The following is an 18,081-nucleotide window of genomic DNA, read 5'->3' as shown; positions in this document are numbered from 1 at the left end:
AAGGTGGAACACGATTAAAGTCACGGCACAATACCCAAAACAAGCAATTAAAAGTGAGCAACATATGCCTCTGCATTTGATGGTCTGACTCACCATACTTGCCCTGGAATAAATGTGATCAGTCTTTAAGGTACCACTGAATTTCTGTTTTGTTTTCCTATGAAGTCTGTTGAAGTCTGTTCCCAGAGGAGCAGAGCAGGGACATGAAAAGGCCCGCAGCCTGTGAAACTGCACACATTGCACAACCAAAGCCTGTTTATAGGAAGGTGAAACAGGGACTAAAAGAGGCAGAGAGACCAGTCACACAGCGGGAAATGGGAAGTCTGACCCCTGGGAGTCTGGTCTCGCCAGGTGGCCACTACCCCAAAAGATACGAAGAAGAAGAAGAAGAAGAAGAAGAAGAAGAAGAAGAAGAAGAAGAAGAAGAAGAAGAAGAAGAAGAAGAAGAAGAAGAAGAAGAAGAAGAAGAAGAAGAAGAAGAAGAAGAAGAAGAAGAAGAAGAAGAGGGGGGAGGGGGAGGAGGGGGGGGAGGGGGAGGAGGAGGAGGAGGAGGAGGAGGAGGAGGAGTTTGGATTTATATCCCCCCTTTCTCTCCTGCAGGAGACTCAGAGTTGCTTACAATCTCCTTGCCCTTCCTCCCTCACAGCAAGCACCCTGTGAGGTGGGCGTGGCCGAGAGAGCTCCAAAGAGCTGTGACTAGCCCAAGGTCACCCAACTGGCTTGGTGGGAGTGTACAGGCCAATCCGAATTCCCCAGATAAGCCTCCACAGCTCAGGCGGCAGAGCTGAGAATCAAACCCAGTTCCTCCAGATTAGATACACGGGCTCTTAACCTCCTACGCCACTGCTGCTCTACATAGAGAGTAGAGTTTAAAAAGAAAATAAATGATTGTGTACGTCAGGAGAGAACAACATGGACAAGACAAGGTTTTTGTTTGTTTCTCACATGCCAAGGTTCCTATAGCTCTTCCCCTTCAGGATTATGGAGTCAAGAGAAAGAGGCTGTAAAATTACTTGGCCCAAGAAAAGTGACAATTTTCCAGTTAAATGCAATAGTTTTGAGTCCACTCTGGGGTTTGAGTCCACCTCTGATTGATTACTGACACCTCTCCCTGACAGACAAAACTCAAGTTAACACCCCCCCCCCACTTTGAAACCACAGCATCACTAACTCTTGCCTTCCTTCCCCCTCCCCATCCACAGCTAAAACCAACTGTAAGATAGCAACATGAAAGCGACCCTTTGTAGCTGAAGCTCTACGCTCCGCTATGATAAATCAGCTGATAATATTGCAGTTGTCTCACAGTTCGATCTCTTTTTCTATTTATGTCCTCAGTAGCAAATGAATGTGTGATCAAACCCAAGGATCTTAAATGTGCTGGAACATCAGAATTCCAAACAGAACAAAGAACAGTTTTGAAGTGAGGACGACATGCTGTGAAGAATCCCTTTGCCTTATACCATGTGGTATAACTCTCAAGAAGAGAAGAAGAAGAAGAGTTTGGATTTATATCCCCGCTTTCTCTCCTGCAGGAGACTCCAAGGGGCTGACAATCTCCTTGCCCTTCCCCCCTCCCAACAAACACCCTGTAAGGTAGGTAGGGCTGAGAGAGCTCCGAGAAGCTGTGACTAGCCCAAGGTCACCCAGCTGGCATGTGTGGGAGTGTACAGGCTAATCTGAATTCCCCAGATAAGCCACCACAGCTCAGTCGGCAGAGCGGGGAATCAAACCCGGTTGCTCCAGATTAGATACACGAGCTCTTAACCTCCTATGCCACTGCTGCTCAAGTAGAATTATGGGAGGGGCTGAATTTCACAATCCAGTGGTTGGCTGGGGATGATGGATGGGGGCAGGGTTGCCAATTTCCAGGTTGTAGCTGGAGATTTCCTGGGGTTTCAATTGATCTCCAGGTAACTGAGATCAACTCACTTGGAGAAAACGGCTGCTCTGGAAGGTGTGTTCTACAGCATTATGGCTCCATTGAATGCCATCCCCTCTCAGGCTCCACTCCCAAAATCTCCAGGTATTTCCTAACCCAGAGCTGGAAATCCTACATGGGGGTCTCTTTGGTAGCTCAGACCTGACTTCCAAACTAATGAGGCCCTACGTAAACAAAAGCCCCGTAGTGTTTGTCTGCCAGCAGTACTCACCATAGGAAATTATGTTCCTTTATAGTCACTATCTTATCACTCAGATCAGTTTTATACATTATGTAGAAGTATGATGATAGAATTCTGGACTTCTGATTTAAGAAGGGATATCATCTTTTTAAAGCAAGAAGCCATGTTTTTGGGATGGGGGGGTGGAGGGGGGGTGCAGGAAGCTTCCTGTCTATATTAAAGTAGCATACACTTTTCTCTCAAATGTTCCAGATTATTACATTAAAAGGAGCTCCTTAATGCAAAGGACATTCAAAAGTATTCTCCCCCTCTTACAGTCTGAAGTGATCCAGAACTCTTATTGCATGATTCTGTGTAACATGTAGATTATGCCAAGTTCTACAGGGTCTACACTAAGCCTGATGCACGTAAATTAAATTGGCACAAGCACAGATACACCACTCGACTGCCTGTTTGGACAGTTAGGTATAAGGTAAAGCACCAGGTCATTACAGACTCATTGGTGACATCACATCACAGTGTTTACTAGGCAAACTATGTTTACAGGGTTGTTTGCCATTGGTTTTTCCAGTTGTCTACACGTTACCCCCCAGCAAGCTGGATATTCATTCTACTGACCTCACAAATTAAAACATGAACGTTTGAACACTGGCAGAGCCTTCACCTTGCTCGTGCGGAATTTTGCAAAACACATTCACTAGAGCACAGGGTCATTTTGAAAAGTGCATCAAGGGTAAATAAGGACCAGTGTCTAGGAAGCAGCCTTATACTTCACTGTGTCACTGTGCAGAAGGTCTTTTTGTGACATCAGCACAAAGGCCTTTCGTTTAGGTGCCACATATGTGTTCGCCTTCAAATTATTGTGATAGACTTTCCATTGTTCATGTTTCTAATTCAATTCTGAATTCTTAATGATGCTTAGGATTCGATTTCATGCAGTCTACCCATCCAAACCAGTTTTATCTTGTAGGTAATTAAATCTACCCCCCTCTGATTACCTTTTTTCTAATTGAAGGCAGGAAAATCACCATTGTTGTGCTCAGAGGCTTGCTTCTCACTACTATGCAATCCAGCTCTTTGGTCCGTTTCACCCTCAGCTTTGTGTTGTGATTCTCCATACTTTGTAAAATTGCTGCCATGAAGATTATCCCCCCCCCCCCCAAAAAAAAATCAAAAACTCACAGGAACTCAACAGAAAATCTTAAAATAAACCGGCGAGGGTGAATGAAGAAATTTGTACTGAGGAGGAAGTTCAGGGAAGGCAAAGAGGCATGAGAAATGTCTTAAAGAGACTGCACAAGCCGTGAAGCCGTGTTGAAAACGTTTCAGCCTAAAGAATCATGTTTAAAGGGGATTCACTGAGGCTGGGAATAAAACGTTTTCAGAACCAAACAATGCGAAACTCCATGGAGGAAACATTGTATTTCCTGCCTCAAGGTGTTTTAAAAGATTTAAAAGAGTATCATATCTTGTTGGGGAAAGCAAATAAATCATGCTCACCCCTCTCTGTCGGAATAATACTGGAACAGGGGCACATAGCCAAATATCTTGAATTGTTAACTGAACCCCAACAGAGATGGATTATCACAAGGGCCAGATCCAATACCTTCCCATCGGCCATTACAAAGGGTCGCTACTTATCCATACCTCTCCAGGATCGGGTCTGTCCACACTGTAAAAATCAAGTGGAGACTCTTGCACACATTATTCTTGACTGTCCGAGATATGTGGGCATTAGGAATTTTCTCCCAGGCTGGCCCTAGACAAATCTGAATGTGACTCTGACTGTTCTGTTGTGGAGCTTCTGTTAAACAACGCAGATGTCATGCTCTTGGAAAAATTAGCAAAATTTCTTTTACAAGTGACAGAACTTTCTAAGTAATGTATACTGCTATATAGTCTTCCTGTCTTCCTGAATGTACTCTTGATTTGTTTTTCAAAAATGTCTGGCAATGCTCTAGAACCTATGTTTAAATGCCAAATAAAGGTTGTTGTTGTTGTTGTTGGACATTCAATAAACAATGTATCAGATTTGTGCAGAAAGTGTCACAGTCTGCCTAGTAAACATTGTGATGTCACAGCTTGGGTCAGTAATGACCCTGTGCTTACATAGCAGATTACCTTAACCTTCCACATCTGTCCAAACCAGCAGTCAAATGGGCTGTTTCTGTTGAGTCAAGTTAGTATTCAAAGTGTCGGGACTGCTTGGTTTTAACCTCAAGATGCCCCTGGATCAGCAGGGGAGCGAAGGCACCCATCCCAGGGTGGTACAGAACTAGCAGGACCCCTTGTCGTTCCCCATACTGTACAACTATTTTTCATATCCAAGAGGCTTTTGCAGCAGATTTGCAAAAGTATGCCAGACAGGCTGGCCTGCCTTAACCTGCTTGATTGACAGCACTAGTGAGGCCCCCTAACTTGAAGGTGTCTTCTGAAAATCTTCAGAAACGTCCTGTATGGTACCAGTGGCCTTTGACTCCGGAATGAGCTTTGGGCAGAGGTTTCTCCCACTGCTCTGAGTTTTACGCAGCGGTTGGCTCGTTACAGGCTTTAGTAAGTTACTAATTAACAAGAGCGCCAGACAGCCTTCGACATGCTGCTGCAGAAACATGGAGGCAAATTTTTCTGGCAAATACGAATCAAGCACGGGTGTCTCAAATATTTTAAGCAGAAAGCCCGAGACCAAATTAGAGCAAGCTCAAACACCTGTCCTACCCATGTGGAACGATTTCCAGTAGGCCATAATTCTCTTTTCAGGCCCAGACTATTAGTCATTGTTGATTGAAACGAAACGGTAAAGAACTTCCCAGCCCCTTAATGCCATTTTACTGCATCCAAAAACCACAGAAAGAAGCAGTGGGGGGGAAACAGGCAGTGATATATTATGTTGTTTGGTGACTGAATCGCTTAACCCCATTAGACTACCCTCCCCCTTTCCAGAATGTCATTTCTTCCCCCTCAATTCCTCTTAACAAAGGTTTCTGGATTTATATCAGCAGTTTCATTCAGTCTCTGGCAAAGCTTCTTTTATATAGATCACCTTGTTCAACATTTATAGAGTCGGCCAGAGATAAAGCGCTGCTCTTTCAAGGTCTGACTAACTTGTTAATCAAACCTGCAGAGAACCATTCCTTCATACCAGAGAGCTGGCTTCGGCTGCTCTTTTAGTGAGTAGATATTGGCATAGTTTTCCTTGAGATGTTAAACAGGAAGAAGAAGAACAAGAAGAAGAACAAGAAGAAGAACAAGAAGAAGAACAAGAACAAGAAGAAGAACAAGAAGAAGAAGAAGAAGAAGAACAAGAAGAAGAACAACAACAACAACAGGAGTAGGAGGAGTAGGAGGAGTAGGAGGAGTTTGTATATTCATATCCCCCCTTTCTCTCCTGCAGGAGACTCAAAGGGGCCTACAATCTCCTTGCCCTTCCCCCCTCACAACAAACACCCTGTGAGGTGAGTGGGGCTGAGAGAGCTCAGAAGAACTGTGACTAGCCCAAGGTCACCCAGCTGGCGTGTGTGGGAGTGCACAGGCTAATATGAATTCCCCAGATAAGCCTCCACCACTGAAGCGGCAGAGCGGGGAATCAAACCCAGCTTCTCCAGATTAGAATGCAGATGTTCAAAATGTGTCAGAAAGTCTAATAACCAGTCTTTAATTTTTTGTGTGAATAATTTCCTAGTGGGCCAAATCCTGTGGAACCATTATGACAATGGAAGTGTTTTCCTCTGGGGCAAGGAACTGTCCGTGGAAGGGCCTTCTGTGACCCTTTTCTGAAGGAAAGTTCCAACCTTGGTAGAAACGACTCATAGCATTGGCTTCTCCTGTTAAGCGTAGGCGACATTCTGTTGACTTCTTTCAAATCCAAACACCTTCGGTTTCTCGTCCCATTGCACAAAAGGGATTTTGCTAAACAGGGCATCACTTAGGTCTACTACTACTACTACGCTCTACTACTCTACGCTCTACTAAGCTTCTACTACGCTCATGTACTAAAATGTGCAGAGAGGAGATCTAACTCAGTGAAGGAATACAAATTTTGCTTGTGCAATATCCCAAGCTCCCTGGCATTTCCACTTCAAGGGCTTTTTCACACTGGGTCTTTGATGCACCTGGTTTTTTTTCAACTGTGTCTGCTTTTCCCCTCTCTTATAGACAATGTCAGTTTTTCCCCACATTTCCCCTCCGTTCTTTCACATCACCCCGAAGGTGGTTTCAAGAAATGCAGGGCAAGCTCAAAGAAAAATAGATTTTTTTTCTTGAATGTTATCAAACTTCCTTCTCTCTGCCAGATCCTTGCTTCCTGTTTCCAGGTATTTGGTGCAGACTGACTGCACACTGTTCCACCAGCTTCTCCCTCAAGTCTCCATATCCATTAATTTCTCTCCACGCTGAAGGTCACTGTTCCACTATCTGCTCAGTCACTTTCTCCTCCAAAGAAATTGCTCTGCATAATATAATCAAAATTACAAGTCCTGGCCCAATTCCTTTGATTTCTTACATAAAGTCTATTTTTGGCCACTTGGAGTATTTAGCTTGATCACTATCGTATGGCGGGCTTTCATTTTGCATATCACATTTTACATACATTTCATTTTACATATTGCAAGGTGCTAGAGAGGGAAAAGTTCCTGGCACTCCAATGTGTCCTCAGGATCAGCAGAGGAAAAAGGTGGTAGCTCTAGAACCCCATGGTTGCTAACTACAGCTGAGCAAAGTAACATTTCAGTTAGACAAGAAAAGAAAGAGGCTGCCCAACAGATGCTCCTTTGAAACCCCAAGTCCCCTTCCCTGATACAGAAGTTGCTTGAGTCCAAGGGGGGCCTGGTGAGTTAACCCTTCCAGACTCCCTCCCACCCCCGGGCCTATTTAATGTGTTCCAGTTGTCAACCTTCTCCTGGGCAGGTAGCTCCTTTGTTTACTGAGGCCAAAGAGGAAGGGCCAGATTGATGGAGGTCCATAAATGCTCCTTCCTGAGGCCACCCAAATGTCTTGGGTCAAGCCCCTGGTGTAACTGGCTTTCCTTTCCCACCAGCCAGCAGCCACACCGTGCCCCTTCCTCCCTGCTTTGTTCAAAGGGGGGGGGGCGGAGTGCCCTCCTCAAAGGGTTGTCCTTTGTAACAGGGTCAGCACTTCCTCACATAAACAATTAAGCCCGAGAATTCCCCCTTTTCTCTTTCAAAGGGGAAAGAATCAGAACAATCAACACACGACATGTCTGACTCTCCACAGGAAGCCTCCATGCCACGTGCTACATTCTGTGTGTGGCCCAGCGTGTGCTCTCTGCTTCTTTGCCACATGAAATCTGTCACTCACAGCTCAGGTGAAGCGTCTGCGCCAGACCTGAGTCATTCACAAGGAGCTTCTATTCTCAGGCCCGCCTGGCAAGCGAGTGACAATCGAGATGACAAGCTCTATCTGAAAGCACAATGGAATCTTCATAGTCTTTCTAGTACATACCAGCATACCCACAACAGAGAAGGGGGGAAAATAGTATGAAATTCAGCCCAGGATATGATGACTGCAGCCCAAATCCTCTTGAAAATCCACATTAACTAATTGCAAGCAATACAGTGTGTAGCGCCCAGTTAGCACTGTGGCATCATTCTGACAAGCCGAGACATTCTTAAAACGCTTAAACATGTTTGAAAGCACTGGCGACTTCTTTCCCGGCACCTCGGGCGAAACACAGTTAAACGGCAACTGAACATATCTCAAGCAGCATTTCCTGCCCCAAGGCTTGGACTGCTGTCATTCCGAATGTGGCATTATCATGTACGATAGAGATACTGCATGCCAGCTCTAAAGCAGTCTTGCTGAATAAAATAAGCACAGATCTGCTGCTGGAGACGTGCAAACTTCGTGGCATGGGCTTTTGCTTTATACACACAGACACACACGGTTGCAAGACTGTGCGCGCACTGGAAACACCTCGCAACTTTAAAAAAAATCTAAACGGCACAAAGCATGTCTGAAATGAATCAAACGCACTGTCGTGATGCTTACACAGGATTCGGCTGGACAAGAGATCTTGAGTGACACCAATATTCGTAAAAATAACTAAGACTGGCCTGCACCACTGTGTATGATCCAGCCAAGCTTTGGCTCAGTTGCAACCCATCTCCTTCCTTACCACAATGCCCTTTCCACACGACTGTTGTCCATGCATATCTCATCATCTCCTGTCAAATGAAAGCAGGATGAATGAAATGTCCTGCCATGCAAAGCAGGAAAAAAGACTGAGCAAGAGAAGGGCTGTCACGGCTGAACGGTGAAAGCTATTTTCTCTGAGGACGTTTTGAAAACGCCATGAATCTCGGAAGACACTTTCGAAGCTGGTAATGTCCAGGGAACTGGCCAGCTTGTGGGTTTCCAATATTGTACTAAAGCAGTGGTGGCGAACCTATGGCACGGGTGCCAGAGGTGGCACTCAAAGCCCGCGCAAACAGAGTTCCCCCCCCACACACACACACACCTAGGCTGGCCTGGGCTGCAGGGCTCGATTATTAGCATTAAACCTAAGACCTAGTTTTGGGGAAGCAGTGTAGATAACCCTGTTAAACACTGTTAAACCCAGTGATTTTCACGCGAAGGACTAAAGTGTGATCCTTTACCTGGAAGTAAGCTCAGTTGCTGGCAATGGGGCTTGCTTCTGAGTAAACCCTCCTAGGGTCATGATTCACCTGTTGGAAGAGTTGCACGCTTGCTTCAAAGCAAAGCCACCGACTACCACCAAGCTTACTCCCGAGTAACGCACGCCTCGGAGCCAACCGTTTTTTCTAAACTAAAACCTCAGTATTCGGGTTACATTGCCGTGTTGGCACTTTGTGATCAATAAGTGGGTTTTGGGTTGCAATTTGGGCACTCAGTCTAGAAAAGGTTCGCCATCACTGTACTAAAGACTCTCTTATATTATTACCGTGGAATGACTTATGCTTTCGATGGCCAATTACCCATAGGCATTCTGGCGCACTGCGAAACCAAAAGCGCATCGGTGCAAGGAATCTTGTCCCAATGCGTCTACTCTTTGCAGTGCGCCAAGAGTGGAGGCGTGTTGGGGTAAAAAAATCTTGTCCCGGTGCACTTCCTCTTTGTGGCGTGCTGAGGGAAGAGGTGCGTCAGGGCAAGTTTTCTTGTCCCGACTTGCTTCCTCTTGCCCCATGTGTGCTTTTCGCTTTCCACGGGAAGAGCGGGACCACTTTTCGTGCTGGAGCGGGCGAGGGTTCATCAGGCAATACAATGAAGAAGAAGAAGAAGAAGAAGAAGAAGAAGAAGAAGAAGAAGAAGAAGAAGAGGAGGAGGAGGAGTTTGGATTTATATCCCCCCTTTCTCATTCAGGAGACTCAAAGGGGCTTACAATCTCCTTGCCCTTCCCCCCTCACAACAAACACCCTGTGAGGTGGGTGGGGCTGAGAGAGCTCCGAGAAGCTGTGACTAGCCCAGGGTCACCCAGCTGGCGTGTGGGGGAGTGTACAGGCTAATCTGAATTCCCCAGATAAGCCTCCACAGCTCAGGCAGCGGAGTGGGGAATCAAACCTGGTTCCTCCAGATTAGATTCACGAGCTCTTAACCTCCTACGCCACTGCTGCTCCTGCAATGGTTCATTAGGCTACATCTACTAATGAACTTTATGCCTAGAGTATGTGATCAATCTATAAGATGTTTTGGTGATAGAATTTGAACAAAACTTGATTCGAAGCATTTAGTGTACATTGTGTAAATATCACGAGTTTAGTAAAAATTGAAAGCATTCAGTCATTCTGGCTGCCAGCTGTTTTTGTGCAATACTGGCTACTGATCCCAGCAACCCCAGCAGAAGGTGGGTTTTGTGATCAAAGAAGAGCCCTTTTTTCTGTTGTTTTTTTTTAACTAGCTAGATGGATCTAACCCAGCAGGTTAGGGAAAGGGCAGCCTATAAAATCAAAGATAAATCACATAAACATGTAGAAGGAAGAAGCTTTCCAGTCCCTTTCAAGGTGATTTTGAAAGCCCTTCACCGCCTGAAGCAAGCACAGGCAGTCTTTATAGCTGTAAACTAAAGTGTGAGGTGCATCCTTTTCAAATACATTCATTTCTGTATTCCCTTTCATGGCTTTCAGGAGGCCATTCACTTGAGCTGAAGGAACTTGTCCAGGTTGCCAAGCTCAATTTGTAATTCTTAGGTTATTTTAGGACGGTTTGTGTGTGTGTGTGTGTGTGTGAAGTTTATATGTTTTTTTTGTTCTAAACAACCCTGCATACAGACTCAGGATGCATGGACTGCAGCCAAATAACAATTCAGCTGTTTGTGGTAATACCACCAGAGTGGCATCTTCACACTATGACTGCACACGATACGGGGTGTTATCAGCAAGAATCCCTTTGTTATATGCCTGTTCTTGGAAACTGGTCAAAGCTAAGGCACCTGTGGCAATAACTGATCTGAAATGTCCAAAATCCTTTCAAAATGTGCTTTAAGTAAAACTCGGTAGTAACTCTTCTCCGGGGTTTCATCCACTTTGCCCAGTGTATGTGTGGGAAGTTTCTTCAACACTTTCTGGATTCTTGACAGAAAATCCCATGCTGGGGAGAAATGAATTACTCCCACAGCTCAGCTTGTATTAATGGAGGATTTCTTTCCCACTTTGGGGGTCCCAAGGAATGATGCGTAGAAACCCCGAATAATTCCAATGAGTCATACAAAAAGCTTGAAGTGTTTCTGCTCTGTAAGGGTCATCAAATTGGCCTCCGAATGCAGTTTTATGTCAAATTCAATGGTAAATTCAATTACAAGCTTTTGGGAACTGTGCTTAAACCTTCTCTAGTCCACTTGGTGTAAGAGATGACATTGATTAATAACAGCTCCTCCATCTGCACTAAATAAACACAATGACGATTTCGGCTAATATTTCCTATTCCACTAAAAGGGCATTTAGGGCTACCAATCAAGTTGGAATGAGTTCCTTAACAGCAGTCCAGTGAAAAGTCCAGCTATAACACCCCACTAAAGCGTCAGGCATCTCGTTGTCCAGCTGTGAATTAAGCATATTAATCTAATCAAAACAACAACTCGAGCAAGAAAAGGGAGGAAGACATTAAGTGCCATTTCCTCAGGCCTCAATATTAGGATTCCAGCTGAGTCCCAACATTTCCGCTCATAACTTTTAACAGGTTGGATCCCGCTAGCTTTTTCAGTTGGTCTTGGTATTCTTCATATTGCAGCCTCCATCCTACTTGGCTTTCTTCCACGCAGGTTCATGATTCCCAATATGGACTTTTGGGTGGTTAAGAGGACCTCTCCTTCTCTTTCTCATCTGTGGGAAAGCTGGTTGGATTCAACTCAACTTCTATCCTACTTGCCAAGGCCAGTCCTCAGTAAAGATATTCCCAGCGAGTTTGCAAAGAGCATCACCTTGATATTCGATTCAGAGCTGTTTCCCGTCCTTGGATTATTCGAGGAACTTGATTAGAGGATTTAGCCACTAACTGGTTGAAATTTCATGCCTTTGTCGTAAAATTTAAGCTTGAAAATATCTTTTAAGGACCCAAAAAGCACATTCAGCTTTGGTTTCTAGCTACACTCTGTTCAACTGGTCATAAAATTCCTTCCTAATTAACAGATGAATGTAGGGAGCTTGCTGTTTGGGAAAAAGTGATATGGTAATAAAGCAACAATTCATAAGGGAAACTTAATATAGTACAAGAATAATTGTCAGCCCCATACAAAGTGGCGGGTGGGGGTCCCAAATCTACCTGTGGGAGCGGTGTGGGATGGGCCAATTTTCTTTCCCTGGGGCACTTGCCCTGGCGGAGGGGTGACTCTAGCAGCGTGTAGTTGCCAAGCCACTACCTGGTGGTGGGACGCTGTGCCGGACACTGTGCCAGAATCCCTACATTGCTGCTGGCACAGTAGGCGGGCTGGGAGTGTGGCCAGGGAAGGAGCCTACATTAGTTGGCTTCCTCCTGGCCATTGCCCGGCATTATGCCAGCAGCTGGAGCCTCGTACTTATGCCACCCAAAATGTGGTGTAAGTCCATTCAGCCCAATGGGGGCTTCTCAGCAGTAGGGAGGCATTTTTGCTTTTCGAGCCTCCCCATGCCTTTGGGAAGCCTCCATGGGAGTGGTGGCCCAACACCGTCCTGTTGCCATGGTTGGGTGCCCAGCCCCTTGGATGGGCTGCCCATTATTTATTGTAATATTACTGTGAACTGGTTATTTTATTTATTTATTTATATATCAAATTTATAAACCGCCCACCCCCGAACATAAGAACATAAGAACAAGCCAGCTGGATCAGACCAGAGTCCATCTAGTCCAGCTCTCTGCTACTCGCAGTGGCCCACCAGGTGCCTTTGGGAGCTCACATGGAGGAAGTGAAAGCAATGGCCTTCTGCAGCTGTTGCTCCTAATCACCTGGTCTGTTAAGGCATTTGCAATCTCAGATCAAAGAGAATCAAGATTGGTAGCCATAAATCGACTTCTTCTCCATAAATCTGTCCAAGTTCCTTTTAAAGCTATCCAGGTTAGGGGCCATCACCACCTCCTGTGGCAGCATATTCCAAATACCAATCACACGCTGCATGAAGAAGAGTTTCCTTTTATTAGTCCTAATTTATTTCCCACACCAGCATTTTCTAAATGAATCCCCCCTAATTCCTGCCAGTATTGTGAGAAAGAGAGACAAAAATCTCTCTGTCAACATTTTCTCTCCCAAGCATAATTTCCACGACTTCAATCATATCCCCCCTCAGACGCCTCCTCTCCAAACTAAAGAGTCCCAAACGCTGCAGCCTCTCCTCATAAGGAAGGTGTGCTCCAGTCCCTCAATCGTCCTTGTTGCCCTTCTCTGCACTTTTTCTATCTCTTCAATATCCTTTTTGAGATGTGGCGACCAGAACTGAACACAGTACTCCAAGTGTGGTCGCACCACTGAACACAGTACTCCAAGTGCTGTCGCACTTTATATAAGGGCATGACAATCTTTGCAGTTTTATTATCAATTCCTTTCCTAATTATCCCCAACATAGAGTTTGCCTTTTTCACAGCTGCCATGCATTGAGTTGACATTCCCATGGAATGTCATTTCCCAAATCCCTTTCCTGGTCTGTGACTGATAGCACTGGACTTGAAAGGGTATAATTCTGCTTAACTCTACTGTTACTAAGCTGTGGCTTCTTTTATTGTCAACTGGTAGGTGCTATCTAGTTCAGCAAATCTAGAAAAAAAATGGCCAGTTGTTGCTACCGTGAATGGTTTAAATTCGAATTTGAAAAAGCTACACATCTCATCTTGCACTTTCTGAATTTCATGCACCCTTGACCCTACTTTTTTTGGAGCAGGGGGAACATAAATGTAATCTAGTGAGGACCCACTAAATGCAGCCAGCAATATTGTCTTGAGTCTGTTTAAGCCTTTAAAAAGCTATTAAAATAAAAGGCCACATGTGAGTTAGAATCCTGGTTAATTCCAGGATGTGGGTTAAGGACTGACATCACCAAGCTGATGTGAAGACTTCTTCATGCATGAATTATTTGAGTGTCCCAGAGAAAATTCAGGGATGAATCCAAGAGATGGAGATGAAGGCTGGCTGAGTTTAGTCCATTTTTTGTGAACAAAATGTTTAAACTTTAATTTGTGGTTTTGAGAAATCAGCTGCCTCTTCTAGAACCAGTCACTATACTCTGGCAGAATCTTCCATAAATCTTTAGCTTAACATGGGAACCTCTTGTCTTTTTAGATTTAATGTCTGAACTCCTCTTTGCTAATACAGCGATACAGATCACTGAACTGTTAAACCCAGATTGATTTCACTTTTCAGGCTTTACATTTTACTGTGCAATCCTATGGAGTGTTGATCCAGTTTAAACACACATTGAAATCAGTGGTTTTAGACTGGAGTAACTCTGCATACTACTATTCTTTCATTCTGATTTCACTACTAAAATTCTCTCTGAGCCATTTAAAAGTAAATTGTAACCTTCTCTTTGCCCAGAAATCACATGCTGTCTTTTGTTGGTGTAAATGTTGGATTTAAGGGGTATGGTTTTAATTCAACTGTTATCCCTTAATGGTGTCTATGACAGTGATACTTTCATTGCATTCATTGTGATGTTGTGTGCATGGGGTCTGCATGGGGAAGGGTGGTGTACGAAATGAGTTAAATAACATTCCTATATTGTTATTGACTGTTGAAACTTCAGTAAAGTCATGTGATCCTAAATTAACCTGAGTGATCTCATTTTTGACTGATTTTGTCACTTTGCTGCTGGACCAGTCAGCACCTAGGAAACAGAAATCCAGAGTATTTCCGCCACATATGAAGCATGTGAAACTCTCACACAGATACCCTCTCACATTCCAGGAGATGTGATCTGACACATGGAGATCACAATCTTTCATCATCCTGTACCAACCAAGGTCCAAGATGATTTCCGGCTACAATGCAGGCAGGTGGCAGATCAGTGTGTAACAACACTGTCAAAATTATAAACTTTCTGAGTTTGAGGACAACTGGTGGGAAGTTGGGGTGGGTGTAGAATCATGGGAATTTAAACAACCACCACCACCTTGTACTTACTGGAAGTTCTTACTGGAAGATACAAAGGGCAGATCTAGGGATTACCGAAAACTCTACAGTAAACGTGAGCTAGGGGCAGGGAATTCCCCATTTCCACCAAAGACTTGGCAGCCCTTTCAAATACCCACTTATGAGATCCAGACTATTTTATGCTGCTAATCCTTGTACTGCTGATCTCAAATTTACGATGATTTTCATAACTTTTTTTTCAGTCATTCAGTGTGAGTAAATATGAAGGTGCCTTAGTTGGTAGAGTTGCAAGAGATCAGGCCCACATACTTCTGCCTTAACCTGCACATAAAACACAATGCAAACATGCCACTCAAGTAACTGAGACACTAAATGGAATAAGTGTGCGGGAAATTATTTTAGTTTGGACATGCACATTTGTTGCTCAGATCAGACTCGCAGAATCACCAAATGATGACTGCAACATCAAGTGATAACTTGCCTGTATGAATGGCCCGGCACTGATCTAGCCTTACAGGTGTACGTTTTTGCATCAGTTCCTTCACATACAAAGTTCTTTCAAGGAACGACTTCAATTAATGTGGTCATCACCCATCATACATCAAGGAATTGATGCATTTGGACAAATTAGGCAACAGATAATGCATCATCGTAGTGGGTGAGTGGGAGGCTGAGTGAGGCTGCAGAAATGTCTTTTTCCAGGAAAGCATGAAGCCACTGCATTTTTTTAAAAAAAATCAATGAATCACTGCTGGTTTTTGTCAGGATGCACACAGCCAGATGCTTCCAGGGTCAAGGGCCACCAGCAATATTTTAGCTGTGGAGCATAAATCCCTCCAGGGATTGTAATGTGAGATGCGGTACCACAGGTATGATGGTCCCAGGCAATGTAAGGTTTTAAAGGTTAACACCCAAACCTTAAACCTCACCCAATGTTCAGCTGGGACTGACAGAGCATAGGTTGAATGTGAGATATTAATGGTATCCCCAGTGGTGGGATCCAAAAAATTTAGCAACAGGTTCCCTCGCCAGCCCCCCTCAGCAAAGGGGGCAGAGGCGTACCTAGGCAAACCTGAGCCCTGGGCAAAACCTGAGTTGGATGCTCCCACCCCATGGGCAGCCACCCCCTCATGACCCCCCCATTTTTTTTGCACCAGGTCATTTCTAAATCATCATCACATTATGGAAAATGCCCCAACTCACAAATCTGAACACAGCAATGGTGAAACACACAGGTTCTTCGGTAGAGACTGGTGAGATAAAAGGTACGAAAGGCTGAGAATCAATTAATTGCATTACCTGGAAGGGATTAACCCCGTTCAGGGAGTTACATTATTAGTCGCAATTGCTATATGGAACCTTCACGTTCAAAGGCAGTATGCCTCTCGGGGAGGCGAGGGCGTGGAGATGGAAAAGTGGACCCAATTAGTAACCCCCTCTCAGCACACACAAATAATTAGTAACCCACTCTCGGGAACTGGTGAGAACCTGCTGGAGCCCACCTCTGGGTATCCCTGTAAGGATCGTCACTGCTGTATTCTGGATCAGCTGATGTTTCCAAAGCAGCATCAAGGGCAGCCCTGTGTAGATGGTTACAGTAGTCTAATCTGGAGGTGACCATTGCATTGCTTGGATCACTGTGGATATGTCAAGGTAAGGCAGATAGGGCACCAAATGCTTAGGCAGGCGAAGGTGAAAAAATGCCATTCTGGCTGAGTTTGTGACCTGCACCTCCATAGAAAGAGGGCATCCATAGTCACATCCAGGATTTTGATGGTAGATGTAGGTATTAATTCCACCCTGTCCAATTTTGACAGCCAGTATCCCAGTCCTGAATTTCTCTAGCCCAGTCACAGGACCTCTGTCTTCAATCACTGATGTGTCTTGTAAGTTACAGCAACCAACAATTACGTCCTTTAATACATTTTTAAAATGGACAAATTATTGATGGGCCTTTTGCCACCATCCGCCTTTAACATTCTTTGACAGAGTGTAAGGATCTGGTACTCCAGTCAATGACAAGACTCAGGAAAGGTTCCAGAGCTTTAATCAGAACTGTGTCAGCCCAACGGCCAGGTAGCTGAATCTGGGATTCAAACTCCCTGGCCCCAGTATATACCTTAAGGTTACAGTTTGGTTCAACCCATAAAGCCCTCACCTTTGCATTCCCCCAATATCAGCATGAGAAAGACAGAGAAAGACAGTGCTACAGATCCATTGTTTGGGGAAAGGCGAGTTACTCCCCGTGAAAGAAAGTTAAGGAGTCCTCGGTAAGCTCTATTGAACTAGTTACTTGCGAACAAAGGAAAGGAGCTCCGTGGCCTTGGGGCGGACGAGAGGGCATGCCCAGCTGTTGCGACTCCGGAGACGTGCGCTCTGGCAGGCCGATAATGGCGTGGCCTGACACAGAGTAAAGAAGGATTTCCAGCAGAAAGCAGAAATGTAGCTATGCATGCAAAATATAAAAGGTACAAAATGGACTCTGTTCTAGGGTCCCCCCTTTGGTGCCAGTGGGGCGGGATTGTCAATTCCAGGTTGAAAAATTTGGGGGTGGAGCCTGGGACCTCAGTTAGGTACAACGCCATAAAGTCCTCCCTCCAAAGCAGCTAGTTCTCCAAGGGAACTGGTCTCTGTCGTTTGGGGATGAGGTGTATTCTCAGGGGATCGCCAGGTCCCACCTGGAGGCTACCATCTCTAGATTAGGCACTGGATTCCAACGTTACTGATCCTTTCAAGCTCAAGTTGTATTTTATTATTCTGCACCATTGCACAATCTATATATATATATATAAATCTATCAGTTCGTTTTTCTGCTGACAGGTAATCTCCCAAACTACTGGACCGATTGCTTTGAAATTTTCACACAATGTCGCATTCACGTGCGGCCAGGTTTTCATGCTGTTTCCACACTTCCTGTTGTGTACATGTCACAACTGTGCCAGTTATTGTGTACATGCCACACTTGTGACAGTTGAAACCACAGTTCTGTTCTGCAACATTGCCATCTGCTGGCCATCAAAGCAACACCCTCTGTTACAAGGGAACCAACCATGCCTTCCTTGAAAACCATTGCCTTATGGAGTGAAAAGGATGGGGCGGGCTATCTGCACATGGCCCGCCCACCCTAGCGGAGGAAGGGGAAGGTGAGGGAGGGTCCAGGGGTTTGCTCATATACTCAAAGCGCTCTGAAATTTGAACACAACGTAGCTCATGCCTCCCAGCGTGTTTTACGCTAGATAATTCGCCTGCAAGGGAAGGGAGTGAAAGGGACAGGATCAGACCACCTGGACATGGCCCACCCACCCTAGCAGAGGAAGGGGAACGTTAGGGAGGGACCTGCAGGGTTGCCATGCAAGGGAATGGGAGATAGAAAGGGGAGCGAGGGGTCCCTTGCCGCTCCCCTCCCTTGCAATCATTGTGCAATGACACATGTTCGAA

At 45.0% G+C, this 18,081-nt stretch overlaps 1 protein-coding gene across 3 annotated transcripts in view; it reads right to left on the bottom strand.

Annotated features, from left to right (window-relative positions):
- Nucleotides 1-18,081, bottom strand: part of PCDH7 (protocadherin 7) — a 521,397-nt gene that overhangs the window by 12,569 nt on the left and 490,747 nt on the right. The window lies entirely within an intron of this gene.

The sequence above is a fragment of the Sphaerodactylus townsendi genome, linkage group LG10 (genome assembly GCF_021028975.2).
Source record: "Sphaerodactylus townsendi isolate TG3544 linkage group LG10, MPM_Stown_v2.3, whole genome shotgun sequence".
Classification (NCBI taxonomy): Eukaryota; Metazoa; Chordata; class Lepidosauria; order Squamata; family Sphaerodactylidae; genus Sphaerodactylus; species Sphaerodactylus townsendi.
The sequence above is the reverse complement of the archived record's forward strand: the minus strand, read 5'-3'. Positions and strand labels throughout refer to the sequence as shown.